The sequence below is a fragment of the Protopterus annectens genome, chromosome 12.part0 (genome assembly GCF_019279795.1).
Source record: "Protopterus annectens isolate FY-2018-M chromosome 12.part0, PAN1.0, whole genome shotgun sequence".
NCBI classification, from domain to species: domain Eukaryota; kingdom Metazoa; phylum Chordata; order Ceratodontiformes; family Protopteridae; genus Protopterus; species Protopterus annectens.
In genome coordinates, this window is record NC_056746.1 from 287,324,874 (window position 1) to 287,344,815 (window position 19,942).

General features: G+C 42.2%; 1 long non-coding RNA gene across 1 annotated transcript; it reads left to right on the top strand.

The window, feature by feature from the left end:
- The first annotated feature begins 2,661 nt into the window (after positions 1–2,661).
- On the top strand, positions 2,662–18,167 carry LOC122816515. Its single transcript, XR_006367084.1, has 3 exons — positions 2,662–4,448; positions 15,613–15,618; positions 18,157–18,167. It is a non-coding gene; the product is annotated as an uncharacterized LOC122816515 (long non-coding RNA).
- The last annotated feature ends 1,775 nt before the right edge of the window (positions 18,168–19,942 follow it).

Sequence of the window (19,942 nt, forward strand, 5' to 3'; positions counted from 1 at the left end):
TACCGCGGACAACAAATGAAAACTATTGGATGCTCAAATGGACAAGGTCAATTTATTTTGGTTCTACAGCTCCTTGGGTTCTGAAGAAAATGGAAGAGAGAGGAAAATCTTGCAAACAGTGAAGATTTTGGCAAGGTGCAACCTCAGGTTTAACAGTGAAAGATTTCACTTATTGGTTTAACCCAGACTCCTCAAAAGGGTGTAGAGGCGGAATAGCCCAGCAAGAGCGAAGGAATCAAAAGCTCAGAGGCTACAGGGGCGCCGGTAGAGAGCAACAACCAGCCAGCACCAAGACCACCACCACTGCAGGCAGACAATCACAACCACTTGGCACTGACATACCGGGAAGCACGGCACTGGCCCTTGGGCGGAAGCTAGCTTTGTTTCAGCAAGGAGGCATTACATCACAAGGGACAAGTGGATCAGGCAAACTATTCACCAAGTTACAGGTACATTTTCCATACTCAGTGCCAAGAAGACTAACAACCAAGGTTGCAGTAAAAGCGAAAGCTCTAAAACAAACAGCAAGTAGCAAAAAACCACCAACTGTGGAAAGGTACCAGCAAAATAGACAATAGCCGGTTACACTCGGGCACTTCCTGTGGAAAAGAAAGAGAAAAAAATGGAAGCCTATTATATACTGTCCCAGATTAACATTCCTCATACCAAGAAAATTCAATGGAAGCATATTCTTCTTTATGCTGGGCAAAGGGTCTTGGCTGGTAACTCTAGATCTCAAGGAGAGCATACCTGGAGTCTTCTTGACCAAATTGCAGAAAGATACCTCAGATTCCTTGGATGATCAGGCAGGCATAATTCTCAGCATTGTGCCCCTGGCTTAAGATACCGCAGATTTCTTTCACAATGTGCATCCCTCAATTCATCATATTAGACTTCGAGACTTCCATTATCATACACCCTGGACTCAATGATACAAAGCCAGGACAACAAATTGCATAACAGAGACTGCTTAAGTCATTTTGAAGCACGAGACAAAGATACAAAGGACACAAAAGTCAGCAGGACTCATCCCAAGAGGTCATTTTTTGGGTGCGGCCCTGGGACACACAGAAGCAGATAAAAAGTCAAAACTGATTCCATCCCAAGCAACCCTCTCTCCTTCTTGGCAGCTGGAACAAGCAAAGCAGATGGCATCTAACTGGTGAAAAGCAAGAGCAACTTCCTGGCATCTTCATAATTCTGGTCCTCATGCATCTAATGGCAAAAAATTACAGTGGTACTAAAAGGTTATGGGCTCCTTTATTCATTCCTGGTAAAATTCAAATTAATACCATGCCCAAAACAGAGTTTCTGTAGGCTCAGGCCTGTCAATCAAACAAACACAGCCCTAGAAACCGAATCAATAAGCCAAACCATCCCCCATGCAACGCCTCAGACCTCGGTTGGGGGCCCACATAGTGGACAGGTGCATACAAGGCTTATGGCATCAAGATCAACTGCACCTGCACATAGAAATCTAGGAAATGCTGGCAGTAAAATTAATGACCAGTGCTTTGTGCTTTAATCAAGAAGGACACTCAATAGTAGACCAGCAAACACCGTCTAAATATGGTACACATCAACAAACAAGGGAGGCAGCAATCCTTACCCAGCCATTTCTCTGAGACTGGACGGAATTATGCTCTGAGCTAACACATTCAGTATACAATCAGTTTGTACCAGGAAAAACATTCTAGCTCTGTGGCGGATGGCAGAACTTCTTGCGAATGGATGCTGCACACCGGACTATCTTCAAAGCCATCACAGAAAATGGGACTAAAGAAGATAGATTGTGCATACCTTCTCAATCACCAACTAAAGCAATTCTGCACAAGACGTACCACACTTGCTTCAAAGTGGACTCCCTATCTTTCGTTGGAAAACAGGACCTTTTATCAGATTCCAATTAAAAAAATGATACTGGGAAATTCTTGAAGGCATTGAAGGGTTGACTCCTATTTTCTGACTCTAAAAGCTCCAACGAGACAGCATTTGGTCCACCCCAAGGCCGAGCATGTCTTGGTAACAAATATGGACTACCCACAGTGCACTGCGATCAACACAGATTCTGATCAACACCCCTGCATCGAAACCTAGTGGTACTGCAGCTGACTGCATGGAACATTACATAAAACAATTAGCAAACTCTGTTTAACACAGAACAGCTATTAACCTTAACTCGCAGACCTTCAACAAGAAGAGGTGCAGCAAAATGGAAAACCTTGAGCAATTAACTATAACTTAAAGGAATAGGTGCAACTAGTAATTACCCTCGCCAACATCCTGAAGTACTTGGCAGAACTCTTCCATAGCAAAATCTATTCTTCCATCAGATACATGAGTCAGCTATTTCAGTCGAATAGTAAACATACAGAACATCTTCTCAGCATCCCTCTGCTCTTGCAGTTTGGCCTCCATATTTCTCTATCCAACCTCCAGCCCACCACCTATACCAGCAGGACCTGAACTTTGTGCTAGAAAAACTGACACTTCCTCCTCAGGCTCAGCCTGCAGTGAAAGGTACAATTGAAATCCTGGAACCAACAGCCTCTGCCAATTATGGGACCTGACTGAGGTAGACCTGACTACGACACTTCCTCTTCCTCCAACCTTTCCAGCGGCATCATCCAGACAGAGTGTGGAGCGAGACTAAACTTTTGGCTCTTGGTGTCATGCAACTGGATGCTGCTTAGTTAGTGTAGGCAGCTAGGATTCCAGCAATCTAGACTTCTCCTTTTAGCTCTCAAAGACTTGTAGGTCTGATCTGGATTTGTGAACTGTTTAGTGTATTAGTCCATTAGATGTTTTTCCTGTGGCCCATTTCTTTTGCAGTGATTGCAAATGATTCATCCAAGTATTTCTAGTTGGGGTAGTGAGTACTTCAGTACTTTCATGTCTATATCTAGAGATGAGAACAATTATTTTTGAATTGCAGGTTACATTTCATCAACTTTCTATGGAGTCCAAAACATTTCAGCAAGGAGGCAGTGATTTATTTTTTATCTTAGCAGATAAAGGGTGGAGCACTAAACTTTTGGTCAGAGAAGTGATGCTGTCATGTGCATGAGCTTTATTTATTTGTCTCTGTCTCACAGCATTCCACGTTCTGTGTTTTATTAACTTCCTAGACTTCCTAGCAGACAGCCAGATCTGAATAAGGTGTGCTGTCCATGATTGATCATCAGTATCTGAGAATATTGCCCAACATTTCTGATCCTGGAACACTGCAGTCAAACACTTCTGCCTGGAGAGCGCAGGTGTAACTTCTTTCTTTTACTTGAGGAGTCTAGGTCATTGGAAGCATTTGATCTACTGACCTCTCATATGCCTTCTCCTCTTATTTTAAGTCAAAAACAGTTCCTAGAGCAAAGCAGAAGGCTGCTTTCTTAATTTTGATTGACCACACAGCCTTGGTTTACAGATCTTCCTATAGCCTCTTTCTCAGTCTTGGAAAGTACTCATCAGCTTCCTGCAGCTTCTATCAGTGTGATGTGCTTGTCCCTCAAATTTGAGTCACTGAGATTAAGTTTACATACTCTAGTAGCCTGCAGTTTATGTCTTTAGAATTTAGTAACCGGGATACTAAAAGCAGAGCAGAAGCTTCTGTGAACTTGTGCAGATTCATCGACTTTTGCAGATGACTTTCTGTCCAAAATGTGTCTTCCATATTTTTCTTTCCTGACTGTTGCTTCTCCGAACAGGTTTAAACTACTGTGCTTTTAAAGTGCAGTCTGTAGTTTTCCTCGAGGGAAAGAGTGATCAGACTGTGTAGCTTCTTTGCTGCTTTTTAAAAAGTTATTAGGCTGCTTTCTCTCATGCATCTGGCTAGGTATCCCTTTCCATAGTGAGTCAGAATTTTTGCTGGAAAAATAAAACCCTTCTACCTTTCAAGCCAGTGGTATCTACAGGGCTCAAGTTTGTATAATGTTAGGTCCATTTCTGACAGCAGTTACTTCATCTTGCAGAATTTCTTTAACACTGGCTTCGACACCTTCTGAACCTTTATTTTTTTTTTCCAAACAGATAGACCTCCTTGTGTACCAGTTCAGACTTTATTCTGGAGATCCCTGCCATGGTCAGGTTTAATCAAGCTATTCATTTCTCAGCCTTTTTCCTGGACACATCTAATGCTGAAGAGCAACTCCTGCACACTCAGTGTACATGAACAATTACACAGCTATGTAGAACAAAGCCATTAAGAAAGGATCCCCACTTGTTTGTACCGTTTACCAAATAGAAAAGGGTGAAAGGGTATGAAGCAATACTTAGTTAACTGGCTGCATCTGTTTCTTTCATGACACACACACTTGGCTTTTAATCTTTAGACCTAACGGGACATGCTGTTTTGGCAGATTTGTTAATCAGGAAGATACATTGGTTTGCAGACCCTTTTCAGGCACAACCCAGGCTATGTAGGCATGAACAGAGCAATGGACACCTAATGAAATGTGTTTACCCCATTAAAAATTCAATAAATAAAATATTTTTACAATATAAAATAAGACATGACCGTCATTATATGGACAAGAACCAAATAGGATATTTCTAGTATAAAATCAGACATAAGTAAACATGTATATTAAAGAACACTAAGGCAGTGTTCACCAAAATAAGGGTAAAAGTACAGATGCCAGCAAGTATAAGCATGAAGGATGGAATGCACTGGTAAAACAATATTTTGAAGCTAATAATGTGCAGTCAACAGCAGTGAAGCAGGAAGTTTAGATACACTGTAAGATACAACTAGATGGCGTAATATGCAGTAAATGTTAGAGTGGCATTGTGGTTTAAAAGCTACAAAGTGCATTGAATGAGGCTTAAAGTTTTGACAGGGGAGAAGAACTGGGAGGAGCAGTACCCATTATTATGAGCCTTCATTAGGAAGGCAGGATAGCAATAATAAGCTGTAGTTACTGCTGAGACTTCGAAGATTCACAAAACCTAACAAGAAGGGGAAAAAAGAAAGATATCAAAGTAACAGTTTGGTCTTCCCTTTGTTGTTTTTGCAGCTTGTCTTTTAACTCTGTTTCTACAGTGGCCTCATGGTCTTGGTGCCCAGTTTATTTAAACAAGATAGGTCGGACTTTGTCTATACATCAGACCTTCTTTTGGCAGACAGTGACCTTCTTTTATATACATGTTCCCTCTTCCATTTATGGTAGGGCCTGCTTTACTGCTTGTGGCTGTCCAATTAGCAAGTTCCTGCTGTAGTACATCCCTAACCAAGATACTGCAGTTGCATGAGATGCTGACTGTAGGACTGGACCAAGATACTGCAGTTACATGAGATGCTGACTGTAGGATTGGACCAAGATACTGCAGTTACATGAGATGCTGACTGTAGGATTGGACCAAGATACTGCAGTTGCATGAGATGCTAAATGTAGGATTGGACCATGATACTGCAGTTGCATGAGATGCTGACTGTAGGAGTGGACTAAATATTGCAGTTGCATGAGATGCTGACTGTAGGATTGGACCAAGATCCTGCAGTTGCATGAGATGCTGACTGTAGGATTGGACCAAGATACTGCAGTTGCATAAGATGCTGACTGTAGGATTCGACCAAGATGCAGTTGCATGAGATGCTGACTGAAGGACTGGATTTTTCGGACTGCACTCTTGTAGCTGCAGATCTTTCTCTGGCCTGCTGTTAACATGCATGGACTTAGACTTAGAGGAGGCTGTGCCTCATTATGTATTTCTAATGTTCATGACCAAAGATCAACAAAAATATGCTTGCTGACAGTGCTCATTTTAGACTTTCTGTCTGGAAAGATCGGAAGACGCACAGTTGTCTGGCCTGATCTACAGCTATCTTGGTAGATCATAGACATTTGGAACAGGAAAAGTTGCTAGGCTGTCCTTGTGCCTGATAGCAAGAATCGTTTTGGTAAATTCCATGTACAGAATGAGTACCTTACATTAACTTTTTTTTAACGCTGGAAATACGATGACTACTTTGTTGCTGCCTAACTTTTTTTTTTAAACAAGAAACATCTTTACTAAATTATCATGTATGACATAGGCCATGTTACATTTATAAAAATGAAAATAAACCATAGCGACACAATCTCAGTTGCAAACATTATACATTCCAAACCACACTGACACAACTGTAGCTGCAAACATTAACATTAAACATCACTTTTAACGTATCCAATCATTGTTAGTCAGCCATTACATAGCTCCTTTAAATCCTGCCTTCTTTTAAACCTTATTCCTCCTTTGCATGTATTGATCCTGCATTTCCATATTTTCCTTTGTAATTTGCACTTACCCTTTTCTAAAGATCCCAGTTCTAGTTGTTTTATCTCTGTTACTATCTTTTCTACTGCTAGTAAAGTTGGTTTAGACTTTGATTTCATTTTTCTAGTAATTGCTTTTTTGGCAGCCATCATAATTAGACTCAGCAAGGCCTTACTATCTCTAGGCAATTATTATGTATCATAGCTCAAAAAAATAAATTCCCTAGTTACTCCAGTTTGCTCACCCAGCATCTCCAACAGAGCAGTCTCTAAGGAATCTTTAAAATTGGCCAATGCATTACACTCCCAGAAAGCATGTTCCCAGTTACTTCTTTCTTCCCCATCACACTTCCAACATCTGCTGTCTACCTGAGGAAAAATTCTTTGAAGTTTAATTGGGGCATAAATACCTATGTAAACACTTCAGGCAAAAATCCTAAATCTTCTAGATTTTGTTGTATATTTGGGAGACATACATATATCCCCCATTGTTTCTCTGTGAATTGCTTATCTTATCTCTCTTCCCAATCCCTCCTAACCTCCTCTGATTGATTTTTATAGTTATGCAATATTTTGTATATTCTACTAATTATTCCTTTCTTAATGGCAATTTCTGTTCTTGAGCCTACTAAAAACCCTACCTGTCCTGTTTTGTTTAGGACCCTCCATTTATTTCTCTTTGCCTATATATTGCTGTTGAACTTAATAAATCTCAAAGTTAACAAGTGTGTACTTGCCGATAACTAATTATTCATGTTTCTGTCTTTCTGCAGCTTGCTTTGTTTTTCATTTTGCTTGCCTTGCATATATGATTACCCAGCAAGCAAGTCAAGACCTGTGACACTACTGTCTGGCTCATTAGCATATGCAACATTAGGACCTAGTAGGACCCCGCCCCCTCAATATTTATATATCATACTTAATTTTTTAAGCAGGAAAGCCCACTATATCAGTGCTTCTTTTCAGGAGCACTGATTGGTTAAGGATTTTACTCTGTCATGTTAGAGTCATGCAGTAGGCAAATGGAGGTGATAAGAATCGTACCCTGTATCTTGGCCTACAGGAAGTTGTTTGTTAACCAGTCAGAGCCTTAATCTTCTATGCTAACTGCCAGATACTGTTTATTCATTGCTAGGAAGTTTATAATGCCTTTTGAGTGGAGGACTGCAGCAGACTGTTTATTGCTCTTAACCATAGTTTACCTATTTTATAATGGTATTAAATTAAGTGCTGTGGATGTTGTTGGTTTAGCCACTGACTTGCCTTTTAGATTGATGGGGCAAAAAGTAAAATGAGGTAAAAATCTGAATATCACCTTCTTGTTTTGGTAAAGTACTACAGCTTCCAGATTAGAGTTTTGGATGGTCTTAAGGCCTCAAATTAAAATGGTGGTCAGAATTCGATTGCATAGAACTCTGTAATGTGAAATGAAGCATAATTTTGAGTCTTATTTGATGCACAGCTAGTAGAATATTTGAAAATGAAAAATAAAGGCACTCTGTAATGAATTGTATAGTATTTGCATCCAACTACTACTTTACACTGAAAAAGCATGCATGATCTTTTTGCAGAGTGTTGTTACATTCCTCCTGTGTGTATGTGCCTTGTGTTGTAGTGCCTCATGTCAGTGGTGATTCCAAAAGTAAAGATGTAAAGAAATTCTGTGTGTTTGTTTTTTAAATAATATGCAGCTTTATGTTTCTTTCAGTTGAGATGTCACACATATCCTGCTAAAGACAGTACTTATTTATTGTTGGCTTGTCAAAGAAAAGGAATAAATGCTGGCAAAAATCCAAAGGAACTGATCTGGATATATTTGTTTAAGAAGTAAATGTTGGTTACATTACAGACAAATGCATTTGGCATAACAACACACTGATTTCACCTCATGTAACTGAAGTGTTTTCCTCAGGAAATGGTGTTTATTCTGGAAGTTTCTTCAATATGCTAGAGTTTGAAACTGAAAATACTGTACTGCAGCATTCTTCTACTTTTAAAAAATCCACTGACCCATCTTTTCAAATAAAGTGCGAAGAGGCACCTTGTATCTATCCAATTTAATAAGCTTCCTTCTGGGATTCAGACCAGCTATGTTCTTTAGCAGCTCAGAGAAAGACCATGCACCTTGAGTTATGATGAGCAGCGAGAGCAAAGGATTGTTACTACAAGAATGCTTCTAAAGGAAATAATGTAGAAAGAATAACACAAAACCGATGCGGCTAATATTTTAGCTTCACCCTCTCTGCCCCTGTCTCCTGTCTAGTGCTTTCCTGTTTGAAACTGCTGCCATTTTGTCAGTTAAAATGCAAAAATAGTTCTTATTCTCACATTTTGAACAGCTGATAAGTGTATTGTTTATGTTCTGAAGCAAGTGAAAGTAAACTCTTGAGATTATACATGGTAAAGAAGTTATATCCAATATCAAATAACAGCTTTTGATGCAGAAAGTGGGTTGTCTTTGCATCACATTCTATTTTATTGGTAAGAATGCCACCCTGTAATTTTTCTTGGAGCTGAAAAAAGTTTATGTCCAAAAAAGACTAGTTATCAGCTAGGTCTTACAGGTGGAACATCTGCCATTCACAAGTGATATAATAGGATGTTACAGTATAATTAAAAAGCTGCTCATCTAAAGTAAGTTGATTTTGCTTAACCAGAATGTGTTGCAGATGTATGTAAATTGTTGTCCAGTACCTACCATGACATAATTTTGTTAGTGTGATTATAGAGAAAAAATGAGTGGACAATGGCATTAAAAAGTCAAACAGCACAATGTAATCATGTTCTACTAAATTACTTGCAGCACTTGTACAAGGAGTATAACTGGAAATTAAATTAATTGCAAAACAAAGGTGCTCCAGAAAGTGAACAGTGCATTTTAACTTGGTTTGTTTTCATCAAACAGTATTTCTGCCATCTTGTCGTCACAGTGATGGTTTACTTATTCATCCTTCTCAAGCACATTGAAGACTATCCGAATATTCTTCTGCTAATGAATATTGATATACAGACTGTATGTAATTCTCATTGTTCTGACTTATTAAGCTTTTAGGATGAAAAAAATGTCAAGTGCCAGGAAGGCTTGCTAAGTGTCAACCTTGCCTTTGTATTCCTCCTTCAAAGCTCTCTATGAGGTTTTGACAAATTTCCCCCCGCAATAGTTTTGATTATTCCTTTTGGGATACACTGACAGGAGAACAGTTATTTCCATTTTTCCAAAACTAAAAAGCCATCCCTAGTCAAAATAGGTGTCTGGCATCCAGCAAAGATGCCACATCCTGCAGTTGCTCAGTTTAGGACTACCATGTCCTGTTTGGCAGTACAGTTGGTGCCAAGAGGGCAGCAGAGGCTGTTCCAACTGGTGAACAATAGCAAGGGTTTTGCTTCTGTCATTTTTGTTCAGTAAGCAGTCCAATGTTTTTATCCCCAGCTCTGGATCTAAGTGGTTTTAACCTTTTGCATGATTACTCTTCATTTCTTCATGCCAGTGATCTCAAGGGGCTTTTAAATGGCATAGTAGATAAGATAGGTGCCTTTTAGTATACCATTACTTGGGAGGTGTACACAAGTTTCTGTTTGTTGTGGGTGGGCAACATTTTCAGTATGAGCTGCTGTCATTTCACTTTTTTCTGCTCTGTGGGCCTTCACCAAAAGTGGAAGCTGTGGAAGCAGAAGTGCTCCAGTAGGGCAGCCTTCTTGTGTTATTTTGCTTGGGCGATTATTTGTACCATCTTGTGGGAATACCTAGTGATGGCAACAGCTTGAATATTGTTATAACAGCAGTCATCATCTACTGGGAGAAATTCTTGAAATGCATTTCTTTTGCTGGAGTGATTCTGGAATCTCTCCAGAATTGTGACTTCTTCCCTCCATTGAGGGCCCATGAATTTGGGGATTTGGCCTCCTGAATGGTGCTGCAAAGACTAATTAAGGTTTACTGGGCTGAAACTGAAAAAGGTCAATGGGCATCAGTTTTCTACCACATTTGCCAAAGAAAAATAAATAAACCTTCTCTGGACTGACAGGTGTGTTTATACAGATCCTTCAGGGAGATCCTCATTGCCTGTGACTTTAGCGTTGTTCTTCATCTATGGATGTCTTACTTTCCTGTTGCTGTTCCCTAGAGTGGTGTGTCTCAGTCCCCATTCGGAAAGTGAGTTTCCCTTTATTCTTTTCTCCTCCAGAATTGTCACATGTCCTGAGGATTAAAAGCCTACTTTGGATCTTCCCTGGTACAGCGTTATTGGAATTCCTTAAGAAAAACAAACAAAAAAAAAACATTTGCACATCAACCTGAGAACTATGTTACTGAACATCCATGCCCTGGAAGCTTGAGCATCTTGCTAGTGAGGTTTTGATAATCATGGATGCCTATTCCTTCCCCACAAGAGGCATTTCATCTGCGAGAGAGACATCAGTCCATTTATCTTCCAGGTTTTGGGCCATGTACTGTAAGAATTGGAATGTCCTAGCAACATTTGACCATTTACAGTTTAAGGACAGTTTTGAAGACTTGACTGAAACGTAAAGGTTTTAACTGACCTTATGAAAGTGTGGAAGTCCCAAAAGTCATTCTGTTTTCAGTCTGAGGGAATATGGTTCTACACAGTTTTTATTTTGAGAACTTGGGAAGTCCACCTGTATGTAGACAGCATTTAGTGGATGACTGGGGGAAAAGTTCCAGAACTAATAGCATAGGCAATTTATGATATCAAGGGGGAAAAAACCCAATATATGATGTAAGCAAAACTATATAAATTTCAAAATATAATTGTTTTAGATATAAATAGAAGTATAAACACAAGCAACAGATACAGACTATAGAACACCATCCTATTACTATAGATTAACATGTTAAGTAGTCTATAAACAGTTTTATATAAATATCTGATAGACCTCAAAAACAAACATATATATGCATGTATACACATGCAAACAATGGAGTGGATTATTATTTGATAGCAGTAGCATAAATAAGCCAAACTTCAGTAAAAAAAAATATATATTCATTGTCATTTGGCAGTGGCGATCACAGCTTTATATATATATATATATATATATATATATTTTTTTTTCCCAAGAAGGAACTTAGACTACACCTATTTAACACCAAGTCTTGCCCCTGCCAGGACCCTCCCTAACCCACTACACTATTGTATTATCCCTCTTACTTCACAGAAGTCTCACTCCGCCATATCTTAGTTTTTTTCTCTTTTTACACACACTCTTATTAAAATATTTACACTCATTAGGTTGACCTCTACATCACTTGTATATATGTATACATTTTCTGCTCTACTTTATGCACCTCTCTTTATATTAGAATTATATCTTTGTATTTAAAAATTCAATTATATGATCTATATACAACTGTCAGCTTTATTCTTGTATTAAATAATTATTGAGATCTCTACTTGAATGTAGTGTAGCTTATGTACTGTAATTTGCTTATGTATTTTAATTGTTTCTGTACTGGAACTTTTCTCCTCAGGTCTCCACTGAAAATGGGCTCCTGGCTCAGTTGGACCAACCCAGTTAACAAATGTTAAATAAATAAAATAATATATATATATATAGAGAGAGAGAGAGAGAGAGAGAAGGAGACAGATATATTACTAAAATGTGGTAAAATGGTTAAACGAACTTATAAGGTACAAACTCGCATCGTATTTTGCACTAGTTGATATAGACCTTGCAAGCATTGGTACACAAGTTCATTCACAGAATTTAAATCACTGGTTAAAACAGGAGATGCGAAGGGCATGTGTGTAGAAATGAAATGTAGGATAGAGATGTGGGCTGATGTCCTTCAAGGATGCATCTGCAGTCATCACATATGGGTTGTCCTGCCTCAGGCAGCCCTTTGGTCGGCCGGATTCCAAAGTCTGGGTCTGGCCTCGGCTGATGTCGCACTTTCCCCGACGTCAGAGCGTCTGGGGTATAAAAGCATCAGCTGACGCCATTTTCCTCAGTCTTTCTTGCCGCGTGGTGCCCGAAGCAGAAGCAGTTCGCAAGTGCCGGTAGGCCAGTTCCTGTGATTCAGCTACCGAAGACTTCGAAAAAGCTAAGTACCCCGTTGGGGACTCTTTCTTGCCTCAGCCGATGTCAGATAAAGTTAATAATTGTTTAACTTGTGGGAAACAAATACCTCATAAGGATTTCCACTCTTACTGCCTCCCCTGCCTAGGCCCAGACCACGACGTCTCGGCCTGTTCAGCCTGTGCTTCCTTCAGCCGACGAACTCTTAGACATCGGTCAGAGTTTGCAGAGGAATTCTTTGGGGCTAGTTTTGCTTACAAGATGCCGTCGGAGACCCCGACTTCGCATTTAGTTAAGAAACGGAAGGACAAGGACCGACACACGCGGGCCGCGGTTTCGGCTGAAACCACGGTCAGGCCTACCGCGAGTGTCTCGGTCTTGGCTGATACCGAGTCCTTGGTACTTCCGATTACCGAAACCGCACAACCGACTACCTTGGCCCCGGCCGTGTCGGTTATTGAATTACCTACTGAAACTGGTGTCCAGGAACCTTCCGACACCATTCCTTTAGACAAGTCTACTCCTGCACGTGGTGCAGCCAGACCTCCTGCATCCATGTCCATTAAGGCTTTCTCTAGGGCTAAAGCTGCTAAACTTTCTAAAGCTTTGCCTCCCAAGGTTACCTCTCAGAGACCCTCTACTGGCTCACAGATTCTTAGCTTAGCAGTGGATCTTATCTCCTTAATTAGAGGTTCTCAACCTCATCCGGACAGGGGCTCTCAACCACCTCCAGACAAAAGGCCCAGGGTTGAGCCCTCTGACCCCCACTCCTCAGATGAGTCCACTGATGGCTCTACTCTGTCAGACCACCAGGAGGAGGCTTATTCGGCCTACGAGGATTCTGATGCTGAAGAATCTATTCCCTCGGCCTCCCCACCTGAAGAGTTTTACTTTGGAGAGACATTACACTCTATGAGAGAACATTTTCAATGGCAGGGTCAGGAATTCTCTGATTCTAGAAAGAGATTAAGGACCTTTTTACATTTACCTCAGCATAGGCCTTTAGCTATACCTCCTGTTTTGAATGTCATTGATGATGTGTACTCTGATGCTAGTACAGCCCCTGACTCTCTCCCTCCAGCTCCTGCCAAACCTGATAGGTACTACAGGGTCCCGGACTCACATCTACACCTGTACAAGGCCCACTCTGCTGATCCAGAAACTATTTCCCAGGGCCCAAAAGGGGTTGCAGCTGCCACAGCTAGAAATCCTCTATCCTCTGAAAGGGAGTCCAGAGCTTTAGAGAGACGGGGTAAGAAAGTGTATACTTCTGCAACTCTTTCCATGAGGGCATTAAATTGTCAATTTCATATGATACAGTACCAAGAGTATTTGTTAGATGAATTGCATAAGAAACTGTCTTCTTCTGAACCCCTTGATCGCAAATCCCTTCAGGATCTGGTACATAACTCCCAGCAGGTTAGTAACCATTTCTTGCAGTGTGGTTATGATGCATTGGAAGCTTCATGTAGGTCAGCTATGACAGGTGCAGTCATACGTAGGCATGCCTGGCTGAAGGAACAATCTCTGCCAGACCATGTTAAAGCTAAGCTTTTGGATGCTTCTATGGAAAAGCAAAAATTATTTGGTTCCACGGCTCAAGAGGTCTTAAAGAAATTTGAAGAAAAGGCAAAAATATGTGCAAACAGTCAAAGACTTTCTGCAAGTCCAACCACCGAGATTCAGCAGAAATTGGCCTACTAAGAATTGGTCCTTTCCGGACTCAGACAGATCTCAGAGAGGCAGGAATAGGCGTGCCAGAGGTAGAGGGCAAGCTAGAGGCTCCTACAGAGGCCGTCAATGGCAGCCTCCCAACCAGAGAGGTAGTGCAGGAACTACAACTGCTACACCAGGACAGGCTCAATGACTTTGTTTCGACTCCGCCGACCAGGGCTCAATTAGAAGCACCTTTGGGCAGAAAGCTTTCTTTATTTTCAAAAAAATTGGCACAGCATTACAAGGGACACATGGACACTGCAAATAATAGACAAAGGATACAGGTTCCATTTCCACACATTGCCAAAAAGAAAATGCATGCCAGACCTGCCACCAAATCAGAGGGCAGAGGCTTTGAAACAAATTTCCAACTTAATACAAATGAAAGCTATAGAAAAGGTACCTCTTTCAGAACAAGGCCAAGGATTTTACTCCAGATTATTCCTTGTTCCAAGAAAAGAAAATCAATGGAGGCCTATTCTCGACTTGTCCACACTGAATACTTACCTCATTGTGCCAAAATTCAAAATGCTGACTCTACAGCAACTCCTTCCCATGCTGGACAAGGGGTCTTGGCTGGTGACTCTAGACCTCAAGGAGGCATACCTGCATGTCCCTATCAGACAAAGTTGCAGAAGACACCTCAGATTTCTTGCAGGGTCAGAGCATTATCAATTCTCAGCATTGCCCTTTGGCTTATCTACTGCACCCAGAGTATTCACGAAATGCCTGGCATCAGTGATTGCACACTGCAGACTTCAGGGTATTCAAATTTACCCATATCTGGACGACTGCCTTATACAAGCAGACAGCAAGCAAACTTTGTTAAAGGACTTGGATTATGCCATCCACCTACTGCAGGCCTTGGGATATACAGTCAACATCCACAAATCAAGACTTGATGTTCTTCGTCTCACATTGCTGCAGTCATAACCTGTGGGTAGTCCGCTGTCCTCGGTCGGCCCGAATACCAAAGAGCTAGGCTGGCGTTGGTCATTGTCGCCTAGAGCTGACATCAGTACATAGTAGTACTTAAGCGCATGACCGACGCCATATCCTCAGTCTTTCTTGCCACGTGGTCCGAAGCAGAAGCAGCGTTTGCAAGTGCCGTTCGGCGTTCTGAAATTTTCATTTATCGAGTTTCAGACCAAGACCAAGTTGGGCTGGTACCCTGGGGAAATTTTTGTCTTTTCTTGCCTCAGTTATCCGGATGTCAGAAAAAGTTAATAATTGTATTTCTTGTGGGAAACAGATCATTCTTTCTGTATTCCTTGCTTAGGGCCTGAGCACGACGTGGTCGGGTGTCGCTTTTGTGCTAGATTTAATAAGTGCACCATTAAACGAAGATTAGACTGTGCCAGGCTTGTTTTTGGTAAACGGTGTAACTATAACATGCCGCCGATCCTCCGACGCCGCTACCGCTAAAAAGCGTAAGGATAAATCTTTAAGGTCTAAACCGGATGAGTCGTTCGTTGCGGACGCCGGTTCTACGGAGCCTCCGGTTGAATCTGTGGATCCTGCCGAGGGTTCAGCTGAATCCCAGGGGGAACCTTTACTTTTACAGGAGTTGGCCTCTCAGGAATTAGGCCAGGCTGAGGGTGCTTCTCAGGTGTCTGTAGTTCCAGCTTTACAAAAGGTTATTAGGCCTTCTACTTCAGTGGCTAAAGGCCATGCTAAGGCCAAACCTTGTCTTGTTGGCCCTGGTCATAGTTCTAGCTCTCCAGCCCCTGTTCCTAAAAAGCATATGTTGAAAATGGCAGAGGACTTGATTACTTTGATCAGGGGTTCTATGCCCCCCCCCCCCCAGAGAAGAGGCCTAGGGTGGAGGCGGATTTAGAGGGAATGGATCATTCCTCTGACTACTCTGAATCCTCAGCTGAAGAAATTCAGGATTTCCCTTCCTATTCTGATTCGGATGCAGAGGACTCCTGTCCGTCTGCTTCTCCTCCAGAGGATTTTTCTTTTTCTGAGACTTTACATTCCATGAGGGAACATTTCAAGTGGGAAGGTCAGGATTTTTCAGATTCTCTGAAAAGGCTTAGGGAATTTTTGTTTCTGCCACAACATAGGCCCTTGGCTATTCCTCCTGTCTTAGATGTAGTTCGGAATGTTTTTTCTGAATCTTCCCTTAATCCTGATTCTTTGCCTCCGGCCCCTGTCAAGCCAGACAGGTATTACAGAGTTCCAGAAGCACATAAGTATTTGTACAAGAGTCCTAGAGCTGATCCGGAAACTATTATTCAAGGTCCGAAGGGTGTTAGGGCTTCTGTGGCTAAGAATCCAGTTCCTTTGGATAAGGATTCTAGAGTGTTAGATAGGTGGGGGAAAAAGTGTACACCTCCTCTATGTTAGCTATGAGGGCTTTGAATTGCCAATTTCATATGCTGAAGTATCAGAATTTTTTGTTAGGCCAATTGAAATCTAAGGTGGATGCTTTATCTGAGGGTATAGAGTGTAAGGAGCTCCAGGAGTTGGTTCATGCATCAGATCAAGTTGGCAAACATTCTTTACAGTGTGGTTTTGATGCTCTTCAGGCTTCATCCAGGGTGGCTGCTACAGGTTCAGTTATTCGTAGACATGCCTGGCTTAAGGATCAAAATTTGTCAGAGCATGTTAAGGCTCGGATTTTGGATGCTCCTCTTCAATCTGAAGTACTTTTTGGCCCTCCTGTGGAATCAGTTTTGAAAAAGATGGAAGATAAGGCTAAGTCTATGCAGACGGTCAAGGATTTTATGCAGGTGCAGCCCCCTAAGTTTAGTAGGAATTGGCCTGCTAGAGGATGGTCTTATCCTTCTTCGGATTATCAGTCTAAGGGCAGGTCTAGACGTGGTAGAGGCAGGGCTCACGCTCAGGGTTCTTTCAGACCTAGGACTTGGAGCTCTCCTGCACAGTCTTCTGGTGAGGGTAGGGGTCAGCCCTTTCGTAAGCAGACCCAATGACCTGTATCTTCCACTGCCAGACCCTTCTTTACTGGTAGCTCCTCTAGGAGGAAAGTTAGGACTTTTCAAACAAAACTGGAATTTGGTCACCCAGGACCAATGTGTGTTGGACATAATAAATCAAGGTTACAAGTTTTATTTTCACACTTTTCCTCCTTTCAAAGGCATGCCGGATGTGCCTCCTCAGCAAAGGCTGGAGGCTCAGGAGCAAATTTCTCTGCTTTTGCAGATGGAGGCAATTCAGGTGGTCCCTCCGTCAGAAGTAGGCCTAGGATTTTATTCCCGTCTATTCCTAGTGCCAAAGAAAGGAAACACTTGGAGGCTAATTCTGGATTTGTCCATTCTCAATACCTACCTAGACATTCCAAAGTTCAAGATGTTAACATTACAACAACTTCTGCCTATGCTAGGCAAAGATCACTGGATGGTAACCCTGGATCTCAAAGAGGCCTATCTTCACATCCCTATCAGGCCCAGATGTCCTTCAAGGATGCATCTGCAGTCCTTACAAATGGGTTGTCCTGTCGTCAGGCAGCCCTTCGGTCGGCCGGATTCCAAAGTCTGGGTCTGGCTTCGGCTGGTGTCGCACTTCACCCAACGTCATTGCGGCAGTTCTTCGGGTATAAAGGCATCAGCCGACGCCATTTTCCTCAGTCTTTCTTGCGCGTGGCTCAAGCAGAAGCTGTTCGCAAGTGCCGGTCGGTCAGATCCAGAGATTACTACTACCGAATACTACTTCAAGACTTCTATAAAGCTAAGTACTCGCTGGGGACTCTTTCTTGCCTCAGCCGATGTCAGAGAAAGTTAATAACTTTATCTTGTGGGAAACAAATACCTCATAAAGATTTCCACTCCTATTGCATACATTGTTTAGGCCCAGACCACGATGTAGCAGCTTGTCTAGCCTGTGCTTCTTTAACCGACGGACGCTTAGACGCCGCCGGACTTTGCTGAACAGATTTTCGGCTCGATTTTGCCTACATTATGCCGCCGGATCCTCCGACTCACGCAAATAACCAAAAGCGCAAAGAAAGGACCGACACTTTCGCGTCCGCGGTTTCGCTGAAACCGCGTTAAGCAAAACCATGAGTGTCTCGGTTTCGCTGAAACCGAGCAAGCGGTTCTTCTACAGCCGATAACTTGCCTTCTACCGAGGCCTCTTCTATCCTGGTAGAACGGCTTCTGAAATCCAACCTTCTGTTGCGATTTCACAGGATATATCAGACACCATTCCCTAGATATTTCTACCCCTGCACGTGGAGCTGCTAGGCCTCCTCCAGCTATGTCTATTAAGGCCTTTGCCAGGGCTAAAGCAGCCAAAGCTTCAAAACCTGTGCCTGCCAAGCCCCCCTCTCACAGGCCCAGCACCAGCTCCCATATGCTTTCTTTGGCAGAGGATCTCATCTCTTTAATTCGTGGATCCCAGCCTCATCCAGACAGGGCCTCTCTCCCTCCTCCAGAAAAGAGGCCTAGAGCAGAGCCCCCTGAGCCAGTAGCCACAGATGATTCCTCTGATGATTCAGAACATACAGACCCTCCTGAGGCTTCTTATTCTCCTTACGAAGACTCTGATGCTGAGGAGTCCATCTCTTCAGCCTCTCCTCCTGAGGAATTTTCCTTTGGGGAAACCTTGCATGCTATGAGGGAACAATTTCAGTGGCAGGGCCAAGATTTCTCAGACTCTAGAAAAAGGCTTAGGACCTTTCTACACTTGCCACAGCATAGGCCTTTAGCTATTCCTCCAGTTCTATCTGTTGTTGATGATGCATTTAATGATGCTTGCACTACTCCTGATACTTTACCTCCGCTCCTGCTAAGCCAGATAGGTACTACAGGGTCCCGGACACTCATCACCACTTATATAAGGCCCCTTTTGCAGATCCAGAGACTATCACCCAGGGCCCTAAAGCTGTAGCAGCTACTTCTTCTAAAAACCCCTCCCTCTGAAAGGGAATCCAGGTCCTTAGAGAGATGGGGTAAAAGTTTACACCTCTGCTACCTTGTCAGCTAGAGCTTTGAACTGCCAATTTCATATGATTCAATATCAAGAGTTTATGCTTGACCAGTTGACTAAAAGCTGTCCTCTGAAGAATCTTTAGATAAAAGTATGTTCAAGAAATGTTACATAACATACAGCAGGTTAGTAACCATTCTTTAAAATGTGGCTATGATGCACTGGAGGCTTCCTTTAGATCAGCCATGACTGGCACAGTTATCAGGAGGCATGCATGGTTGAAAGAGCAGGCATTACCAGACCATGTCAAATCTAAGCTTTTGGATGCACCTATGGACAAGGTCAATTTATTTGGTGCCCCGCACAGCAGGTACTAAAAAGATGGAAGAGAAAGCAAAATCTATGCAAACAGTAAAGATTTCTTACAAGTTCAACCTCCAAGGTTTAGCAGGAATTGGCCTCCAAGAATTGGTCCTTTCCGGACTCCTCTAAGGCACAAAGAGGCAGGAATAGGCTCTAGAGGCAGAAACCAATCCAGGGGTGCCTACAGGGTCGCCAGTGGCAGGGTAACAACCAACGAGGCACGGATACAGCCACCACCACTACAACAACTCAATCACAGTGACTTGGCGGTGGCACCGCCTACCAGGGAACAACTAGAAGCACCCTTAGGCGGAAAGCTAACATTATTTTCAAAAAACTGGCACTGCATTACAAGAGAAAAATGGATTTTGCAGACTATAGACAAAGGTTACAGGTTCCATTTCCATTCACTACCAGGAAAGAGAGGAATGCCAAACCTACCACCTTCTCAAAGGGCAGAAGCTCTAAAACAAATATCTCAATTATTAAGAATGCGAGCTGTGGAAAAGGTACAATTTATGGAGCAAGGAAGGATTTTACTCCAGGCTCTTCCTGGTACCAAGAAAAGAAAACAAATGGAGGCCTATTCTAGACCTGTCCACTTTAAACACATTCCTCATTGTTCCAAAATTCAAAATGCTGACCCTACAGCAGCTTCTTCCCATGCTGGGCAAGGAGTCTTG